Genomic DNA, 21,421 nt, shown 5'->3' with positions numbered 1-21,421 from the left:
TCAAAAGCACTAATCATCTCTAAAAGGCACATCCCACCCTTAGTCTAGACCAACAACAATTTGAAAACAATAAGCAAAAACCCTCTAGCTTGTCTTCACTATCATGCAGGGACAAAGTAAACACTTATTCCAGGTCTTACCAACCTTAAATCATTCTTACATATGAACATGCACTCCAACTCTCTACAACCTACCTCCAAAATAAATGTACTCTCATGCTGTAAGAATTCCTAGTTGTACTTACTAGAAAGCCTATGCTCTCCGATGTGGAGTTCCTAAAAATTGCCAAAATGCCAAACACGAAAATTCTCATTCAAGGGAAACAGGCTCCTATTACTACTCCATTTCCCTCCTCCCTACTCCTTCCCCAGTCCCAAGCCTTGACACAGGTTTACTGCAAGAAAAAAAAAAAGGCAAAGAAGAAAGCCAGATAAATGAATCTACTACATTTTTAGGAAATCTACTTCCCAACAGTTCTCAGCTATGAGAGTGGAAAATTAACAGGGACACAACAGAACAAGACTGAACTGGATTGCACTTTATTCACTGTCCCATGGAGCCAGAGCCTATTCATTCAAGCTCATTAAGTGCAATCAATATTCTATAATGGAACCATCAACTGCTATATGCCTGACATAAACAACCAACACACTAAGTCCAAATTAAGAAACAGGCTTGGCTTTCAGACACAGACTTGAAACTCACTGCTCAAGAGTTCATTTCCCTGGGAGGCAGTCACAGCATTATGAGTGTCATTTTACGCAGTCACACTTACAATTTCTCCTGCCCCCTTACTCACTCTCTTCCTGAAATCTAACGCATATGTCCATTTTTCTCTCTTTAAACAAATGATTAAAAGTTGTATTCTGTTCTCTTTTTTCTTCCAGATTTTAGTTAATATAAGTTAAAAGCTATTTTACCTATAAACATCATACAAGAGTTTTGACTTCCTCATGGCTTTCAAAATAAATCCAAAGAACCCTAGTACTTGCAGCTAAAGATGGAGGACTGGCAACATACCTTTAACTACTGTCTCTCTCAGGACTCTCAAAATTATAGTAAAGGAATCAAAAAACATAAATTCATAATGACAAAGAGAATAAGAGAGATAGCACTAAACATAACAGTGCAATAAATTCTTGGAAGATAGAAAGAGGAAGAGACAGGGAAGTTAGGCGGGGAAGAGGTCACTGCTTAAGTGCATGCAGAAGGAAAAGTGGAGGTTAAAAGGGCTGATTTCTCACTGAACCCCAGAGAGGCTCAGTCAGAGCTGAGAGTCACAGATACAAATGATGTTAGCAAAGAGTTGCAGGTCTGAAAACAGGAAGATTGGCTAAAGGTCAGCATTCGGAATAGTCAATCTCCCCAACACCACACACACACACACACACACACACATACACACACACACACACTCCCTTGCAAAGAAGACTTGAGTTTCCACACTGAAAGGGCACACTGAGTGCCCAACACAGTAAATGACAAAAGACCTACATCGTGGCACATTAGTGTGAAATTTCAAATCATCAGTCATAAAGAGATGATCCTACAAGTTTCCAGAAAGAAATGTGTCACTTATAGAGGAATGAGATTCAGGAAGGCATCAAACCTCTCAATAGCACAACAGGTTGCTAGATGACAAGACTGGCATATTTAAGACTCTCAAGGTAAAACACTGGGTCAAAAATTGATTTTTATGTTCAGTAAAACAATTTAAGTATAAAGGTAGACACAGAATTACATGAACATGCAATAATTAAGGGAATGCTGTTCCTTTAATCCTTTCCTGAGGAACCTCTTATGGACCAAGATTCAGATATCAAAATAACTATTGATAGAAATAAATGGACCCAAGGCCTACAGGTGAGCATAAATATGTAGTGACCTGTAAAACTAAGATTAAATGATATTTATAAAGAAGATGGTATAATGGGTATATGCTCTTACAATGTAGACACAATACAGTTATCAAAAACTAGCATAGAATGGAAAGAGTGCTTGAAACGTAGATTAAACCCACTGATTGTCTTATAGGTATTAAGTGAGAATAAAAGAACACTACTTCAAATCAGATGCTTGATGTAAAGGGGGAGAGTGTAAAGAAAAGGTTACCACCTGATATCAATACTGCTTACAGTTAGGAACAAATAAGAAAGAGACCAAGGAAAGAGGAAACTAAGAGTATTACAGAAATGTATTTGAGTAAAAGGTTACCGTCAGAACAAAAATACAAACCTCCCAAAATTCATGAAAAAACTTACACCAAAAAAGAGACAAAACAGATCGAGTAAAAAAATTAAACATATAATGAATCACTTTATACGTGTGTGTGCTTATTTATGTACTTATATATATGCTTATGTTAAAAATTTTTTAAGTTAAAAAATTTTTAAGTCAACATATTTTTTTAAAAGATTACTTATAGAGTTGAGAAGGAATAGACTGCAAGAGACAGGATTTGAAGCTAGAATTCTTGGAAAACACCTTGTATTACAGATTATACTTGGGAATAGTGTAAAAATTTTACCTAATTATAAAATAAAATTAAACTAAGAGCAAGTCCTAAAATTTAATTAAATAAATTAGCCTAACTATACACAATTAGTGGTATAACCATCAAAGAATAATAATTACAAGTGACTTTAAATTATAGTAACTTTGCTGTGCATTCCAAGTGGAAATATACAAAAATAACTTTTAAAATTATTTTGAGTCATCCTATCATTGATAGCAGTTTTGGTATCGTTATTCTGAGACTGATTTCTGTGTAGTGCAGGATAAAGTAAACAACTTATTGTATTGGTGATATTGAGCACAAGGATTTGCACATTGGATGAAAACACACAGATATAAAATTGATGAGATTAAGCAAAAATGCTGTAATCCTAAATTTGAATTGAAAGAATCGATATAAGACTATGAAATACTTTTTCTAAACTATGTACTCCCTAAGTTTCTATAAAGGTCCAGAAGCAACAGCCCAACTGGTAGTAATGAGCACTCCTAGTATCCACACAGTGGCCCCACAAAACTTTCCCACTAAAAGGAAACAGGTATTCTTGGAGAAATGGCTGAATCTAGATCTAGGGCATAAAATTCCCATCTTGTCATTGAAAACAAGAATTTCCATGGCATGGAAACAAGGATTTTGTCATGGATCATGTTGAAAAGATTAAAGAACCAAATTTGAACAAGCTTCCACTGTTCAAATTTGGGATCATTTGAGTATTAACAAAGATAATAACTGCAATTATTTTAGACACATCATATACATTTAAATGCATGAGATCATAATTTTACCCAAAAAAAGTTCATGGATAACTTTCAAAGAATGGTAGAGAACCAACTCATTCTGTTAAAAACTGGTAAATAAAAGGAAAAAATTAAGCAGTTGTCCTGCCTTTTCTATATAAGTCTGTGAGGAAGTTGTAAAGTTGGGGAAGAAAACCAAGATCCAGAAAGAGCAACATGACTAAGACCACAAAGCTGAGAAACAGAACCTGTGATAGAGTGACAAGCTCAAACTTTTCCCTGGTTTACTGAAAGTCCCATATCTCAGGAAACCCCTCAGTCCTAGGCAAACCAGGACAGTTGGTCACACTACCTATGGAAATACTCCCAAGGTCAAAAGCTCACATGGGGAGAGAAGCTAGGTTATAACAAAACTAACCTAACATACTTGCTTGAAGGCCTAGCTTCTACCCTTGTAGATATGACTGTTCATTTTAAAGGGGTTACTGGTACTGAATTGTAATTGGTACACAATGGTCTCTTTTGAGCCACAGTAATAACAGTAGCTTCTAATTATTGAGAACCTATCTTCCGCCAGGCATAATATAAGCCCGTTACAAGGAATTTCTCATTGAATCTTCATGCTAACCGTATGAGGTAAGTACTATTTTTATTTCCATTTACAGATGAGAAAACTCAAGTTTCCCTGGGTTAAGGTACTTTCCTAAGGTGGCCCAGCTCCTAAGTGGCAGACCCTGGATCAGACCTTAGGTCAGTCTTACTCCAAAATCCTTCCTCTTTGTCATTACACCATATTGTCTCTTGCTTACTCTCTCTTCCAGGCAAATATTCCAATCAACAATAATCAAGAATTAAACACAGGATCTTTAAAGTCATCCATCCCCTTTAAGTTCAAGAAATGTTTAGGATAGGCTCAAATATGGAATATAACCCAAGAATATTATTCTCCTAACTACCAAATCTAGGTCTAGACTAGCCAATATCAACTTAGCTTTGCTTTAGGGAAGAATCAAAGTAGGGGTCTTTATAGCCTATAAATCTAATTGGTGTTTGACTTATAAAAGCCCATGAGACTATATGGGAGAGGACCAAAGTTTTACTACCATACCAGATAAATGACCACAAATTTTTTAACTTCCTGACAGGGAACAAAAAAGCAAACTGACAAGTGTGAATCAGCGGCAAAGTATGTTAATAGATTCTCCAAACTCATTATGTCTTAATGGTGACTGGCAAGTCACTGCATTTACAGAGGCAGAAAGGTGAGCAAGGAGACCGCTTTCAAGCTCCTGACTGACAGCCAGGGATCCAGTTTCTAAAATGGAGACTTTACAGGAATCAATTAAATTCACCCATCACAAAACTAAATAGAGACCATCTGCAATGAGGGAAATCAAACTCTGAGCCTAGGGCTCAGCTGAGGCTCTACTACCACCAGGGTTCTAGCTGTAGATAAATACGCAGAGAATACAGCCATGATACGTGATTAAAAGAAACTGTTAAAAAGAAATTAGGGGGAATCCTAATTTAACAAATATTTAAATATCATTTAACAAATATGTGGGAGTCATAGTATGATACATAGTATAATACAAAAGTGTGCAGACCTTAAAACCAAACCGACCCAATATCTCGTCTTGTTAGCAATAACAATTACAATTACTATTGCTAGCATTTATTTAGTGTGTGTCAAGTACTGTAATAAGTATTTGACTTATGTTCTCATAAAGGACACATAGGTAGTGAGTGATTCTAATCCAGGTCTGTCTGACTTTAAAACCTATTCTTCACACCAGAAACACCTTCAAACAGATGCCTGGGATATCCTAGCACTTCCAGAGAGGCTGGATTCCTTCCTCTCTATCCTTCCCACACTGCTCTCATTCTCATCCAATGTACTTCCTAGATGTGGGAATTTGGGGAATTGTTATGGACCCTCAACTTCTTCATCTTCAAAGTGTGGATAAAGAGCATTTGTCTCTTTGGGCTGTTGAGAGAATTACATGAAACCATAGCCCAATACAGGCTTATCTCATTGTAGGATTTTAGTAAGTGTTAGCTCCCATTGTACATAGCTGTACGAGGTAGTAATGTGAAACTCCAAAATTATAATGAAGCCCAGCCCTTGCCCTTAAAATGTTTATAATCATTTTCATGTTATCCCTAAGGAGGAGCAACTATTCTAAAATTACTAGCTGTGACTTGATATCCACATTAGGGCAAAATTCTGGGCTAGATGATGTACTGATCTGATCCAATGCGACATTTCATTTGTCGTTAGTTCTTTAGCTTGTACAATGCCCTCCCTTCATCAGTTTCCTACCTCTGAAGGAAAAGACTTTTCAAAATCTTGCTCTAAGACTTAGTCTCAATCAATGGAAATGCACCAAACTTCCCAGCACAACCATGACCTCTGCCAGGAATCTTCCTGGAAAAAAGTAGATACTGCTTGCTTGGGCTTTTTGTTGTTGTTGTTGATGTGGACCATTTTTAAAGTCTTTATTGAATTTTTTACAATATTGCTTCTGTTTCATGTTTTGGTTTTTTGGTCGCAAGGCATGTGGGATCTTAGCTCCCTGACCAGGGACTGAACCCGCACCCCCTGCATTGGAAGGCAAAGTCTCAACCACTGGACCGCCAGGGAAGTGCCATGCTTGGGCTTTAAAATGCTGATAGCAGAAGTTCTGAAATGCAGTATGTCCCCATTCTTGTGAAGATACAGTCACAATCCATTTGTTATCAATAATAGTTAAAATACCAAAATCACCAATTGCTTTTTTTCATGAATGTGAACATCATTATAACAATTAAAATAGTATAAATCTTTTTTTTTTTTTTTTTTGGTACGCGGGCCTCTCACTGTTGTGGCCTCTCCCGTTGCGGAGCACAGGCTCTGGACATGCAGGCTCAGCGGCCATGGCTCATGGGCCCAGCCGCTCCGCGGCATGTGGGATCCTCCCGGACCAGGGCACGAACCCGTGTCCCCTCCATCGGCATGCGGACTCTCAACCACTGCGCCACCAGGAAAGTCCGGTATAAATCTTATTGTTAGCTTTCTGACATATTTTGCTGTGTGGGAGAAGGGTGGAATTATGGTCTGCCCACTAGAAATTGTTCACATGAGGATCATCCAACATAGATGTCATGCCAGAAAATTCGTTTGAGAATTAATGATCTTTGGAGTCAGCAGCTTTGGGAAAAAGTGCAAGGGATATTTATCCTGAACCAGGATACCAAGATATATATAAATATATGACATCATTTAATATCACCATGCACTCTTCTAATATATTAATTCAAATAAACACATAATAAGTTAGTTAACTACATATCCGGACTATGGATTCGGTTCCAAATACTATTCTCACACTATTTTTCCTCTTATACCCACTGTACTTCTGAGTTTTCTTCTCCAACCCGCAGTTGAAGATTATTTAATTATTATATCGACATCACATATAATTAGAAAAGAGACTGCTCCCAGGATTCTAAAGCCAATGAAAACAATTTTTTTCAGTTCCTGCAAAAAATACCATTGCTGAAATGGACATCTCCATTTCACCATTCATCCATCCAAATATTTATTAAGCATCTACCATTTGCCTGGTCCACCACTAAGCATTCACGAGGTTAAATGAAGACCCTGCTTTTTGGAAGGTTATAATGCAATCTTGAAAATAAGACATATTCATCAATGCCAATTTATGTACCATGGGCAAAAGTAGTAAAGCCCAGCGGTTAAAGCCTCCAGTTTGGGATTCAGACAGCTTACATTTGAATTCTGCCCCTGGAACTGCACAGCGTTGCTACTGGGAGGAGAGTGGTAACAGCTGTCGTCGCACTGGGGAGAATTACATTGGGATGGCTGACCGTGCGGTTGCGGAGGTTAGGGTTGTGTGAGCGCTGTGATGAATGTGGTGACTGGAAAAAGGGGAGCGCACACAAAGTGCTGCCAAGTTCCAAGCAGGGAGGGGTTCATTCCAGTTGAGGCTATCAAGAAAGGCCTCATGGAAAATGTGGCATTCCAGCTTGACCCGGAAAGATGAGTAATTATGGACAAAAGGAGGAAGACCAGAGAAGGGGCACTGCAGGCAAAAGAAACAGCACGAATAAAAGCAAAGTAATGGGAATGTAAGAAGTATGTTCTGGAAACACAAGCAATGCAATCTGACTAAAGGACAGAGACAGGAATAGGGTTGGAAGGTAAGGTGCAGGTCAGCTTGTGGAGAATTTTAAACTTCAAACAAGCTAAGGGATTTAGACTTTAATTAGCGTGGATATTAACAAGAAGCCTAGGGGTGCTTCTTAAGGGAAAGTAATCTTTGTGAGTAAGGCAGAGGTCCAAGTAGAGGGTGATAGTTTAATAAGTTTCTATTACTATTAACACAGAAAAATCAATAACTCTACCGTGTATTCCATGCTGGAATCATGCCTGCTACCTGTCAACAGACCAAAGAGAAATGACTTCCGGCAACTAGAGTTGAAGGGAAATATGTTTATTGATGCTTACTTTAATTTATTGCTGCTTCAAGGGCTTGACAAGACGAGAAGGCAAGCTCAGAGGAAAACTGCAAGGGTGGTAACATGGCTCAGATCATTTTAAGGAAATACAGAAATGTTTTGTTCTCTCAAACTATCAAGACACAAAACCCAGTTACTATTGAGGCAGGCCCTTCAAGGATTTAGAAATTGAAAGGGATTCATGAAATCTACCCAGAGGTTACCAAATCAGGTTCCCCCATGAGCAGTTACTCACTCTTTCACATTGTAGCTAATTAAATAAAAATTATGTAAGGGTAAAAAGTCAAAGAACTCTAAGACTTCATAAAGCATTGCAATTACATACAACTCCCACTTTAGCTTCTGGTTATATTAGCCAGGGCTCTTGCAGCTATAAGCGACGGAAACTCAACTCAGACTAACCTAAACAGAAAGAAATTAATTAACTCACATAGCTGCAACGCCTAGGAATTTAGACATAAATAATTCCAGGTGTTCAAATGGTGTCACAGCCCATTGTTACCATCACTCATCTCCGCTTTTCTCTGGGTTGGCTTCATTATTTTCACAAGGAATAAGAATAGCCACAGCAATTCCAGCTTATATTACCTTTATAACTTATGATTCCCCCCCCAAATTAAAATACTATATCTCTGTTGTGTCACATAGCAAGTTTCCTGGAATGCTCTGATTGGTCACGCTTAAAACGTGTGGCCACTCCTTGAATCAATCACTATGGTCAGTCAGAAGAGGTCCAGACTGCCCACCTTTATTATTAAAGGTAACACCCTTGTAACAGGGTATCATAACAACCCTGAAATCTCAAAAACGTAATAGAAGAGAAGTTTCTTTCTTGGTCAAGCAGGAGTTCAGAACGGATGTTCCTAACTGGCAGAGGGGATCCCTGCTCCATGCAGGCAGTCAGGGTCTGTATATGTATCAGTACTTTACACCTATCGGAAAAGAAACAGATTTTGAGCAGGGAAATGAAATGACATGGTCTGATGTCTTTGTTTTACAAATAAGGAAAAGGACGTAAAGGGACAATGTACATCCACTACTATTTTGTCCCAAGGTTCAGAGTTCTAGACCCAGAAAAGCAACTTGTTCACTGTGTGACCTCTCTTCATTTTATCTGAGAGTGTCCTCCCTCATTTGTAAAATGAAGACATCAGACCACGTCACTACTCTGCTCCAAATCTTTACTTTTTAAATATCTATACAGTGTAAGTATAGAGTACTCAGTATTCCTTACAAAAATTAATTTATCTCTCCATAATATAAATAATTGAGACTCACTATGACATAGTGAGGGGGATGGAGGGAGTGAAAATGCTGTGGGAGTTTGATCCTAGCCTATCCGGATATCAAAACGGAGATGATGCTATTCTCACGAGATAGAAATAATGTTCCCGACACCCACATCTTGACATATGGATGTGAATGGGTATGGTGTTGTGATGAGAGTGTGAGAAGTTATTGTAATTTTAAAGCTTATGTAATCTTGTGAAAGCCTTATTCTCTGAGTCAAGCTTGGATTAGGAAATGGTACCAATAAGATCTCCTAAAATTCTATCTGCCAAAAAAGTACCTTATTTATCTCATGACTCCAATGAACTATAATTACTGGTAAAAACAGGAAGGGCTCCTGTTGCTTGAAACTTCTAGACTCTAAGCCAGTAGATTCTATTGCCTAGCATAGATTAAGCATCTAGGAAGGAGGGAGGGAGGGGGGAAAAGGAAGGAGGAGGGGGAAGAAAGGAGGAAAAGGTTGGTGAGTTGAAGGTTTTATAATGGTTGGAGAGGCTTATTTCAGTGCTTACCACACATACACACACACACACACACACACATACACACACACACACACTCCCACACATATTTGCACAGATACCCACTAACCCTTTGCTATAATCATAAAACATTCCCTTGGGCCCACGGAAACTGCTTTTAGCAACCTTCCCCATCAACTGCTCTCAGAAACCTTCCCCATCAGAGATGAAAGGGGATTGTTGTAGGAAATAAAAGGCCCATTAAATATAATCTCGTCTGCCTGGGCCTATTTTTGCACAGATGACATTCCCATGTGTGTCTATTATGGAGACCAGTCAGGAGGGAAATATTTTGGTTTTGATAACCACCCCTGTAACACTTAAATATCAGTCAGAGGAGGTTTAATGCTGTAACAACTCCAAAATGTAAGTAACTTAACATAGAAACAGGCAAGTTCTCATACCACAGTCCAGTATGAGTTAACCACAGGGAAATGGGTCATTCAGTGACTCAAGCTCCTTCCATCTTGGGCTCCACAGTGCTCTAAGTCCTTGGAATCCTCTCAGTTCAGCCGTAAACTGGGGACAAAGAATGGAGAATCACTCACAGGAGGTGGGCCAAGCCTAGATTTGCCTAGAATCTGCCCACAGTCCATTGGCCAGAACTCAGTCCTACGGCCCCACTTACCTGCATGGAAGGCTGGGGATGTAGTCTAGCTATGCTCTGGGGGAAACGGAAAATGGTTTCATGAACAACTAGTCAGTCTCTGACACAAATTACACATGATTTTACCACTAATTCCAGATTTGTGCTCATTTCTGCGACTTCCAATGCCAACAATTTTTTTTATAACCTTGACACTGGCTATAGTCACCCAGGGAGGATTTCACTAACTGGAAACATTCATGGAGCAGTAGCATTTGTACTTAAAGGTCATGTAACATTTGCTTTGGGATGGTCATTACGGGGACACATACATACCAATTATTGAGAGAATGGTACTCAGGGAAATGTGACTGGGAAAGAAGTGAAAAATGAGAAGACTTCAGGAGAGAAAGAGGCAAGCAGGAAGCTGAGGGAATGATGGATACAGAGAGTAGCTGTCCCCTGGAGCTATTTCAGTTTCTGCTACTGTTGACCTATGTTTGCTCAGCCTTCCCTGGATTTCCATGAGCTATCATAGGATCTTTACCTCGAACTACCCTTTCACTTGAGCTAGTCCAAGAGGATTTTTTTTTTCTTTGTAACTCAAAGGTTTCTCTGAAGAGGCCTTACAAATAAATGGACTTGACTCTGTATCACAGGAGGACAATCAGATTCACCCCCAGGAAGAAATATCAGGAAGGGGTCATGTAGGCTTTGTGAAATATGAAATAAACAGTCTTCTAGAATCTCCATAGGGGCTCATAGATGCTACCAGGCCCTCCCTTCAGAGGGAACAGACATGCTAGTTAGAAATGTGGGCTGAAAAAGAGAAGGGCTCCCCTCTGCTGATTGACCAGGGACTGGAGGCAGAAGCTCCCTGGCTTTTGTGCTTCCAGTACCCACAGAGAAATGAAAATCTTATTTTCCAAACAAAGTCAGAACAGGGCCAGAGAGCAGGAGGGAGACTGTTCAGTGATACTTAAAACTCTATATAATAAGAATCCTACTGTATTTTCCTTTTGCTTCTAAATTGAAATCTATGAGGTGAGGCAGTTGCCTATTTGCCCTGTCTTGGGCAGGCTGCAGGGCTCTCAGCAAAAGAGCTCAACTCCCTGAACATCCCCTGCAAAATAATTCCTTCTCTACTTATGGTCTGAGTGATTTGTCTTGGCATTTGCCCAAAGTGGTGATATTACTCGTTCTAAATAGGCTCTTGACGCACAAAGAGCTCTGCCTGAACAGATCACCCCATGTCCACAGAGGCCAGGGATAAGGAAGTGCACCATTCAGGGACAATACTCTCCTCTAGTAGTCTGGGGTACACTCCAGTGCACACAGAAAGCGGCAATAAGCACCCCAAAATCATATGCTAAAAAGACTTCTGTGGGCCTCAGACAATGTGGGAAAGATGATGAAGTAATTCAGTCATTCTTTTATTCGCTCTTCATTCAACTAATAGTTATTAAGTGTCTACTACATGCCTCCAGTTATTATAAAAGTTCTACTAACAATATATGCACCAAGAATCATTTATAGACTGAATAATATGTTCATTTTCATATTTATGAATGACTATTTTTAAAGTAGGTAATTACGGGAGAAAAGAGGCCATTCCTTTGCTGTCTTCTCATCTCCTTTCCATTCCATTCTCCTTCTCCGAATATGATCACCATTCCTTGGGTGATGTCACCTAATTTCATGGTTTTCAAAGCCATCAGTTTCAGATGCTTCCAAAATTTATATCTCTAGCTCAGATCTCCCCAGTGAACTTGAGCCTAGAATGTTCCACTCCCTGACTGACATCTACATGCTTATGTCTCCAGGCTACATAAGCCCAAAACTAAGCTGCTGATCACCTTCCACCAAGCATGTTCCTTCCATGGTCTTCCCTATTTGACGAATGGTATCCCCATCCTTCAAGGTGCTCATCCAAAAAGCTTAAGACGTCCTTATCACTTCTGCCTTAGGTTACCACAGGTCATCAAATTCTTCCAGCATTACATTTGAACCATATAGAGACTCCAACTGCTTCTTACCCCTCTCACCACCAAACACCCCCAGACCAAGGCAACTTCAATTCTCGCATGGATTATTCTGTGTCCCACCTTAGCTCCCCCATTCTGCCCTTGGCTCCTTAGCATCTATTCTCAAGACAGCAACCAGAGAGATCCTTTAGAAATATAAGTCAGTTCAGCTCACTCCTCTGTTCCAAACCTTCCAATGGCTTCCTATTTCATTCACAGCTTTGGTGTCCCCAGCTGTACATAACAGATACAAATAGTACACATACTAGAGATACAAATAAGACCATAATTCCTTCCAATGACCCTTAAGGTTCTTAATAATATGAATTACAGCAGTCACACTCCACCCCACTCCTATTCATTCGCTTTAATACAGCCATATTGGTCTCTGCTCTTCCTTGAAACAGCTAAGCAGACTTCTACTTCAAGGCCTTTGCACTTGATGTTTCCTCTTCCAGGAATGCTGTATCAGTATGGCTGAATGCTTCCAGGAATGCTGTATCAGTATGGCTCATTTCCTCACTTCCTTCTGATATGTCAGTTTATATATACATACATATATGTATATATGTATGTATATATATATATATATATATATATATATATATAAACATTTTATATGAAATAACTACTCTCCCCCAAGACTCCTTACTCCCTTACCATGCTTTATTTTTCCCTTTGCTGTATTTTTTCCTTATATTTTCACCATATTACATACCAAAGTGCTCTCGTTTATTTCTCTCCATAAAAGCATAAACTTTGTTTCATTCACTGGTGTGTTCCTAACACCTAGAACGGCCCTTGACACATAGTAATTCCTCAATAAGGGAAATGCATGCACCACTTGATGCATGAATAAACTGTCTTAAAAGCTGGTAACATACAGCCACTATGGAGAACAGTACGGAGGCTCCTTAAAAAACTAAAAATAAAACTACCATACAACCCAGCAAATCCACTACTGGGCATATACCCTGAGAAAACCATAATTCAAAAAGAGTCATGCACCACAATGTTCACTGCAGCTCTATTTACAATAGCCAGGACATGGAAGCAACCTAAGTGTCCACTGACAGATGAATGGATAAAGAAGATGTGGCACATATATACAATGGAATATTACTCAGCCATAAAAAGAAACGAAATTGAGTTATTTGTGGTGAGGTGGATGGACCTAGAGTCTGTCATACAGAGTGAAGTAAGTCAGAAAGAGAAAAACAAATATCGTATGCTAACACATAGGTATGGAATCTAAAAAAAAAAAAAAAAAAGGTTCTAAAGAACCTAGGGGCAGGACAGGAATAAAGACGCAGACGTAGAGAATGGACTTGAGGACAAGGGGAGGGGAAAGGGTAAGCTGGGATGAAGTCAGAGAGTGAAATGGACATATATACACTACCAAATGTAAAATAGATAGCTAGTGGGAAGCACCCACATAGCACAGGGAGATCAGCTCAGTGCTTTGCGACCACCTACAGGGCTGGGATAGGCAGGGTGGGAGGGAGGTGCAAGAGGGAGGGGATATGGGGATATATGTATACGTATAGCTGATTCACTTCGTTATAAAGCAGAAACTAACACAGCATGGTAAAGCAATTATACTCCAATAAAGATGTTAAAAAAAATAGCTGGTAACAGTATTTGTCTTAGAAAGAGAAATGACTTTGCTGGCAAAATGATATGTCTTTGGGATAAAAGGTGAAGCCTTGGGGACATGGGTATAAGCAGGAGCCAAGGGAACCAAGAAGAAAACCATGAGATAAGAGGAATTTGTCTTTTCTTCTTGAGAGAAATGGAGAGGCAAAAGAAGCGACAGATAAGTGGGTGAGGGGGGAGGAGGGTACGGAAATGGTATGAAATGGTGTGAATATGAGGACCAAGTGAGGTAAAGCGGCCAGTGGAAAAAACCCTATAACTTGAAAAACAAAACCTATTATATATAAACAGAGGTATCCAATGTTCAGTTTGAAGTTGTTTTGATAAACTTCTCACGTCTCCTCAATGCATCAATCTTGTTAAACTTGTACATTGCCTTATGTGAGTCTTACATAGGCAGGGCAACAACTCTAAAGTACAGAGCTCTTCCACCTAGGCAGATTGAGGGAACCAGGCAGGAGGGGCAGGAAGTACAATCAAAAGACCAGAATCTGAGTTCTGGTGCCATCACTTCTTAACTGTAAATCTCTGGGCATGTCTCCAAGCTTTGGTTTTCCTGACTATACATAACAAAGAGCTACACATACGTGAGATACAAATACCATCACATCACTTCTATTAGCTTTATTAGCAATAAAGCCAGTGTCTCCCTCTTGAAGCTCCTCATTCCCATGAATTATTCAAGAAATTCAAGGGCTTTAGAGACCCATTAAAAAGATTTTTTCTTACCCAGGGAAATAGAAAATTGAGTCTGATTAGTCAACAGGCCTGCTCTAGTTTCTTTGCTGGAGCTGGTCCTTTACCAAAGTTGTGTGGATCTACTGCTGTGATATTTCACTGCTCCAGATTCCAGCACAGCCTGCAGCCATTCTTCGAAAGTGAGTCTCAGTCCCTTTAAAGTCAGGCTCAACCAACAAAGCCCCAAAGTTGGACTTCTGCCAGTTATAGATCTAATGACCAACACTTGTAGTTCCTGTATACAGCCACTTTCCAGGGAACTCTCCGGCCCCAGGAGTACTGCATCACTCTTGTTTGTTTATCCTCTGCCTCTCAGATCCAAAACCACCTATCCACCTGCTTTCCTGACCAGGGGAACAGGCTGCTTTTCTTTTGATGCCCTCAAAACTAACAAGGTCTGATTACAGCCTCTGCCTTCAGAATATGGGGCTGCTTGTCTACCCTTGTAAGAGTGGCTACCCAGGGATTTGAGAAATGCACACCCCACCATTCTAAGAAGAACTAGCCTCTGTGGCTTTAAACACATTAATCCTTCTAAAAGGATGCTCCCTACGTGATATTAAAGTGATCTCACCCATCCTACTGAATGACAGGGATCTGCATGTGTTGATTCCAAGGTGATTTCCTGGCAGCCAGAAAAAAGAAAAAATCTCTTGGGGGCCACAACACTGTACGTCCACCTTTGCTATTGGAAGGACTGTATGTGATAATGTCAAAGTACCTCATTAATCATGGTGCACTATACTGACATTAGTTGTAGTCATAAACTTGGATGAAAAATTTTAGCACTGGTGGCGCAGTGGTTGAGAGTCCGCCTGCCGATGCAGGGGACACGGGTTCATGCCCCGGTCCAGGAAGATCCCACATGCCATGGAGCGGCTGGGCCCGTGAGCCATGGCTGCTGAGCCTGCGCGTCTGGAGCCTGTGCTCCGTAACGGGAGAGGCCACAACAGTGAGAGGCCCATGTATCGAAAAAAAAAAAAAAAAAAAAAAAAAAGTTTTAGCACAGTGCAAAAAATATAACCCACAGGGTAAAGCAGACTAGGAAAAGAACCCAACTCTGCCATTTCCTATATATGCAACTTTGTGCAAGTTACTTAACCTCTCTGAGCATTCAGTTTTAAAATGGGAATTAATAATAATATTAATATGCTACATCAATAACATAATATTGATAATTATCTCTTGGAGTTGCAAGGAATATCAATCAAAAAATTAAAGAGGCAAATTATCTGAATTAGATTCAGGCGTAGCACAGTAAGTGCTCAATAAATTGTAGTCATGATTATTATACTTATAGCTCTAAACTATACCTAATGTTCATTAAGTACATGATATAATGAAGCACACGTATATGTATTAGTTCATTTAATGCTACCCGTGTGATAGTTATAACACTGCCCATACTGTAGATAACACAATTAAGGCTTAAAGAGAGTGGTACGTTGCCAGAACTGTACTACTAGAAGGCAGCAGAGGGAGTATTTGTAGCCAAGTGTCTAGGCCAGCTACATAACAAACCACTCCCATGCTCAGTGACTTACAACAGCATTTATGTTCAGGCTCAGGAATACGCAGGTCAACTATGACTCAGCTGATAAGTTACCCTCAGCTGCAGATTGTTAGGTCGACTCCATTATCTTACTCTGGATCCCAGGCTGAAAGGAGAGTGGCTACCAGAACCACGTCCTTCCTGTGATGGATAACCAAAGCACAAGGGGGCAGGCCAACCACACAAGCCTCACACATTTCAAGCCTCTGCTCCCATCACCCCTGCTAACATCCCAAAGCAGGTCATATGACTATGCCCAACGTCAGTGTAGAAGGGAAGTATAGAACTCTACAGTGCTGTATGAAGGAGGAATATTTTCAGAACAATAATTCAAACTATCCAATCAGGTCTCACCAACTCCAGAATCTGAGCTCTTATTCACTGTCCTACAATGCTTCTCTACTGTTCTGAGGCAGTATCTCTCTAACCAAATAACCATTATTAAACCTCTCTCTCACTATTAACTGCATGGGTTCCTAGGTTGTTCCTTTTACTTATTGCCTATATTTGGCTCTTCCAAACAGCTGAGAGAGCCCAGCTGGAGGGTAAATGTAAAGTTGATAGCCCATCATTCCATGTTCATAGCAGAAGCCAGACTGTGCAGCCCCAATAAGCAACCTGCTGGGTCTACAAATTTGCCATGCTTCGCTCTGTTAAAACTTTATTGGGCACAGTATGGTAACTCAATTAATAGTGAGAATGACACTGGCAAGTGTCACTGGAATTGCAACCAATTATTTTTTCCTTAATATCTTTTTAAATCACAAGCTGACCAAGCTCAACAGGAGCCCTGTCCTTCCACAGGGCATATTTGGTCTGCCTCTGCCTTCCCCATTAGCCTCCACTGCCAGCGTCCATCAACTATGTCACCAGTTATAAGCCTCTCTCTTCTCCCAACAGCAGTGCAGTTTCCCCCAAAAGGAGCTAATTGACAACACAAATCAGGCTGTTTGGCAGGATTTTGTGTTGTTGGTAGATTTTTGTTTTTTTTCCTATAAATCAAAACTTTGCTGATTTTATTCCTCCTTCTTACAGTGGTCCTAATCTAGAAAGCACAGACAGAAACAAACCCTAAAGTCAACCTGAATTACCACCTAAAGAAATACATGAGGATAGATTCAAAACCACCAGCATCTGCCCTGAAAAACCCACAGGTACTTTGCCTTCCAAGGAGTCCTGGACCCCAGCTGTCCCATTGGACTTGACATCTTCAGCCCAGAATTTGGAACTTGCCTGGCTCACAGTAGCCAACTGGGCTGCACATCCTCATGGCTAAAGGTCAAAGGATGACTCATTTTATGCACAAGCAATTGGCTTGCCTATCTATAACTTAAAGAAAAGTCTACTATACACGATGTTCAATGCAGAAAAGTCCCATGATTGGGAGTTGTTCCAAGCCTTTTAAGCTGAAGTCCAGATGGCCACGGGATGACCCTCTATATTAAATACATATTTATCAAGGTTGAGGAAGTCCATGTCATCTGAAAAGAGAAGATATATGTACCTAGAGTTTATCATAGAGAGAAACTTTTCATCTTGTCTCTTGGGATTTGATTCTGAACATTACTGATTGAAGAATAGATACCTGGGGACTTCCCTGGTGGTGGAGTGGTTAAGAATCCACCTGCCAGTGCAGGGGACACAGGTTCGAGCCCTGATCCAGGAAGATCCCACACGGTGCAGAGCAACTAAGCCCGTGAGCCACAACTACTGAGCCTGCGCTCTAGAGCCCGCGAGCCACAACTACTGAGCCCGTGTGCCACAACTACCGAAGCCCACGCTCCTAGAGCCCATGCTCCACAACAAGAGAAGCCACCACAAGGAGAAGCCAGCGCACCGCAACAAAATGTAGCCCCCGCTCGCGGCAACTGGAGAAAGCCCGCACGCAGCGATGAAAACCCAACGCAGCCAAAAAAAAAGAATAGACACCTGACTGGATGTTGGTATATCTGTTGAAATATTGCAGAATCTCCCACCCCTGATCCTGGTATTCCTTGTCCCCACTGAACAGTACGAACAGAACAGACTCTCCACTGTCTCTAGTCAAAGCAGATTGAAATTGTCTTCAGGCCAGATCCCCATATCCTTATGGCTAACTTTGGGGTTAACGCTGAAGTACAAAATTTCTGGACTCACCCCACTCCTAAACTGATGATACATCTAGTAATAGGTCACCATAAAGGCTTCAGCTAGCTCCATGTGGTCAGCGGTCAGACCACAGCATACACCCAGGGCCAGGGTTCCCAAGCAAAAAACACGTTCAATGCATCTTGACTCAGAATTTGCCATCCACAAGTTTCCCACAAACCTCAGCTCGCTGGGCTCAGACTGCTGAAGCAGGTGCTCTTTTATTTCTCTACGGCTTCAACATAGTCTTGTAGCAACTGAATTTCTTTCTTCCTTGGATCCACTGCTTCAGCAGAGCTCTGGTTCCAAGAGTGAAGATCCACTGAAGGGAAGAAGCCGCTGTTGGTATAAATGAATATGGGCACTAACCCATCATTCTTCCCAGGCAGGGAATGTATATACTTTGTCACTTTCATCACTACCTCCTGAAATTTCTCATCTCCAGTGAGACGAGAGAGTTCTCGGAACTCAAACTGAACGTTTGTCACTTCTGACACTATACTGAAATCTGTGGAGGCCTCACTAGCGGCAGTGTTTATGTTCATGGAAAACAGTTTACACCCAGTCAGAAAGGCTACGAGGAAAATAATTAGATACCATAGGGGTAATTCCCCTTTCCCCACACAAGAGCGTCCTTTACCTGCTGCTGCTCTCCCCCGGCTGTGGCGGTGCCTCTGAGCAGATGACGTTTAGCTTCCGCTTCCCGTTTCCTGCCAAGGCACTAGAAGCACCGCCCCCAGCCCACCCCGCGGAGCACTGCGCCTGCGCATGCGGCTCAGTTTGCCCAATTTTTACCCTGCGGGGTAGTTTCGTTACTTGCCCTGTGGGTATTGGGCAGGCTCTAGTCCTGTGGTTTATAGCACTGGATGACACTTTCTGTTCGGAGAATGTCTTTGCAGTGGGATAATGAAAAAGAGGACCTTGCAGACAGCCAGTGACCGTCCTCTGTGTAGTGATGTGTTAACTAAGCCTCGAAAGAACTCAAGCAATGCTTCGCAAGTTTTTGCATACCTGAGAATTATCTGAGGGCTCATTAAATTTCAGGCCGCTTTTGTCCCTATCCCCAGATATTCTGATTCAGTAGATGTAGGGGAGAGAGGAGACTGCATTTCTAACAGGTTCCCAGGTTCTGCTGAGGCTGCTGGTTTACAGACCACACTTTGGGACCCACTGCTCTGATTCCTGGCAGCTGGGGAAGAAACCGGTCGAGGGAAGGGGGGAATGTCAAGACTTGGGACCAGGCAGTGTGCTAAATGCTTTATATGCATCATCTCCTTTAATTTATTCCTTCTAATACCTATGAGGTATGAACTATTGTTGCTCTCCTTTTACATCTGAGGAAACAGTTTATAGCATTTCAAGCACTTGACAAGCTTGTACGTGACAGAGTTGGAATTTGAACCCAGATTGTTAGTTCCCAGGGCCCAGGCTTCTGTCCTATCTACTCTACTCTGTATACTTTTTACAAAAGTACCTCTGGCCCCACAAGAACACTTGACCACTTTTCACTGAGTAGACACTGTTTTAATTTTTTTTTCCTAATCATCCTTCAAGGCACATCAGCCTTCCCTCTGGGAAGCCTTAACAAACCTTCCTGAGGACAGTTAGTGGTACCCTGCTCTGAGTTCCCCTAGGGTTCCCAAATACTTCATACTTATGCTTCCCAGAGCTCTCACCCCATTTGATGATAGCCACATGTGAGTTTGCCTCTGCTATTGGGTTGAAGCAAGGCATAGAGGAAGGGACATGGACTTTGAAGTTAGAACTGTTTCAAACTCCAGTTCTTCCTCTTCTTAGCTATATGAACTTGGGCAAATATTTTATCCTCTATGAGTTTAAAAAAAAGGATAATGTGAGCTTCCCTTGTGGCACAGTGGTTGAGAGTCCGCCTGCCGATGCAGGTTCGTGCCTTGGTCCGGGAAGAGCCCACATGCCACGGAGGGGCTAGACCTGTGAGCCATGGCCGCTGGCCCTGCGCGTCCGGAGCCTGTACTCCGAAACTCCCCACGTACCCAGGTAGGGCAGAAGAAAAAAGAAACAACAGAGACGAAAGAATAGGGACGGGACCTGCACCAGTGGGAGGGAGCTGTGAAGGAGGAAAGGTTTCCACACACTAGGAAGCCCCTTCGCGGGCGGAGACTGCGGGGGGCGGAGGGGGGAGCTTCGGGGTGCGGAGGAGAGCGCAGCCACAGGCGTGCGGAGGACAAAGCGGAGAGATTCCCGCACAGAGGATCGGCGCCGACCGGCACTCACCAGCGCGAGAGGCTCGTGTGCTCACCCGCCAGGGCGGGCGGGGCTGCGAGCTGAGGCTCGGGCTTCGGAGGTCAGATCCCAGGGGGAGGACTGGGCTTGGCAGCGTGAACACAGCCTGAAGGGACTAGTGCGCCACGGCTAGCCGGGAGGGAGTCCGGGAAAAGTCTGGAGCTAACGAAGAGGCAAGAGACTTTTTCTTCCCTCTTTGTTTCCCGGTGCGCAAGGAGAGGGGATTAAGAGCGCCGCTTAAAGGAGCTCCAGAGACGGGCGCGAGCCGCGGCTAAGAGCGCGGACCCCAGAGATGGGCATGAGACGCTAAGGCTACTGCTGCCGCCACCAAGAAGCCTGTGTGCGAGCACAGGTCACTATCCACACCCCCCTTCCGGGGAGCCTGTGCAGCCCGCCACTGCCAGGGTCCCGGGATCCAGGGACAACTTCCCCGGGAGAATGCACGGCGCGCCTCAGGCTGGTGCAACGTCACGCCGGCCTCTGCCTCCGCAGGCTCGCCCCGCACTCCATACCCCTCCCTCCCCTCGGCCTGAGTGAGTCACAGCCCCCGAATCAACGGCTCCTTTAACCCTGTCCAGTCTGAGCGAAGCACAGACGCCCTCAGGCGACCTACACACAGAGGCGGAGCCAAATCCAAAGCTGAACCCCGGGAGCTGTGCGAACAAAGAGAAAGGGAAATCTCTCCAGCAGCCTCAGGAGCAGCAGATTAAATCTCCACAATCAACTTGATGTACCCTGCATCTGTGGAATACCTGAATAAACAATGAATCATCCCAAATTGAGGAGGTGGACTTTGGGAGCAACGATATTTTTTTTTTCTTTTTCACTTTTTGTCAGTATGTATGTGTATGCTTCTGTGTGTAATTTTCTCTGTATAGCTTTGCTTTTACCA

The 21,421-nt window shown here is 42.1% G+C and overlaps 1 pseudogene; it reads right to left on the bottom strand.

Annotated features, from left to right (window-relative positions):
• Window positions 1–17,541: 17,541 nt before the first annotated feature.
• On the bottom strand, window positions 17,542–18,812 carry LOC103080948 (endoplasmic reticulum mannosyl-oligosaccharide 1,2-alpha-mannosidase-like; annotated as a pseudogene).
• Between the last annotated feature and the right edge of the window lie 2,609 nt (window positions 18,813–21,421).

The sequence above is a fragment of the Lipotes vexillifer genome, unplaced genomic scaffold (genome assembly GCF_000442215.2).
Source record: "Lipotes vexillifer unplaced genomic scaffold, Lipotes_vexillifer_v1.1 scaffold977, whole genome shotgun sequence".
Lineage (NCBI taxonomy): Eukaryota > Metazoa > Chordata > Mammalia > Artiodactyla > Lipotidae > Lipotes > Lipotes vexillifer.
This window is presented reverse-complemented; position numbering and strand designations above follow the sequence as displayed.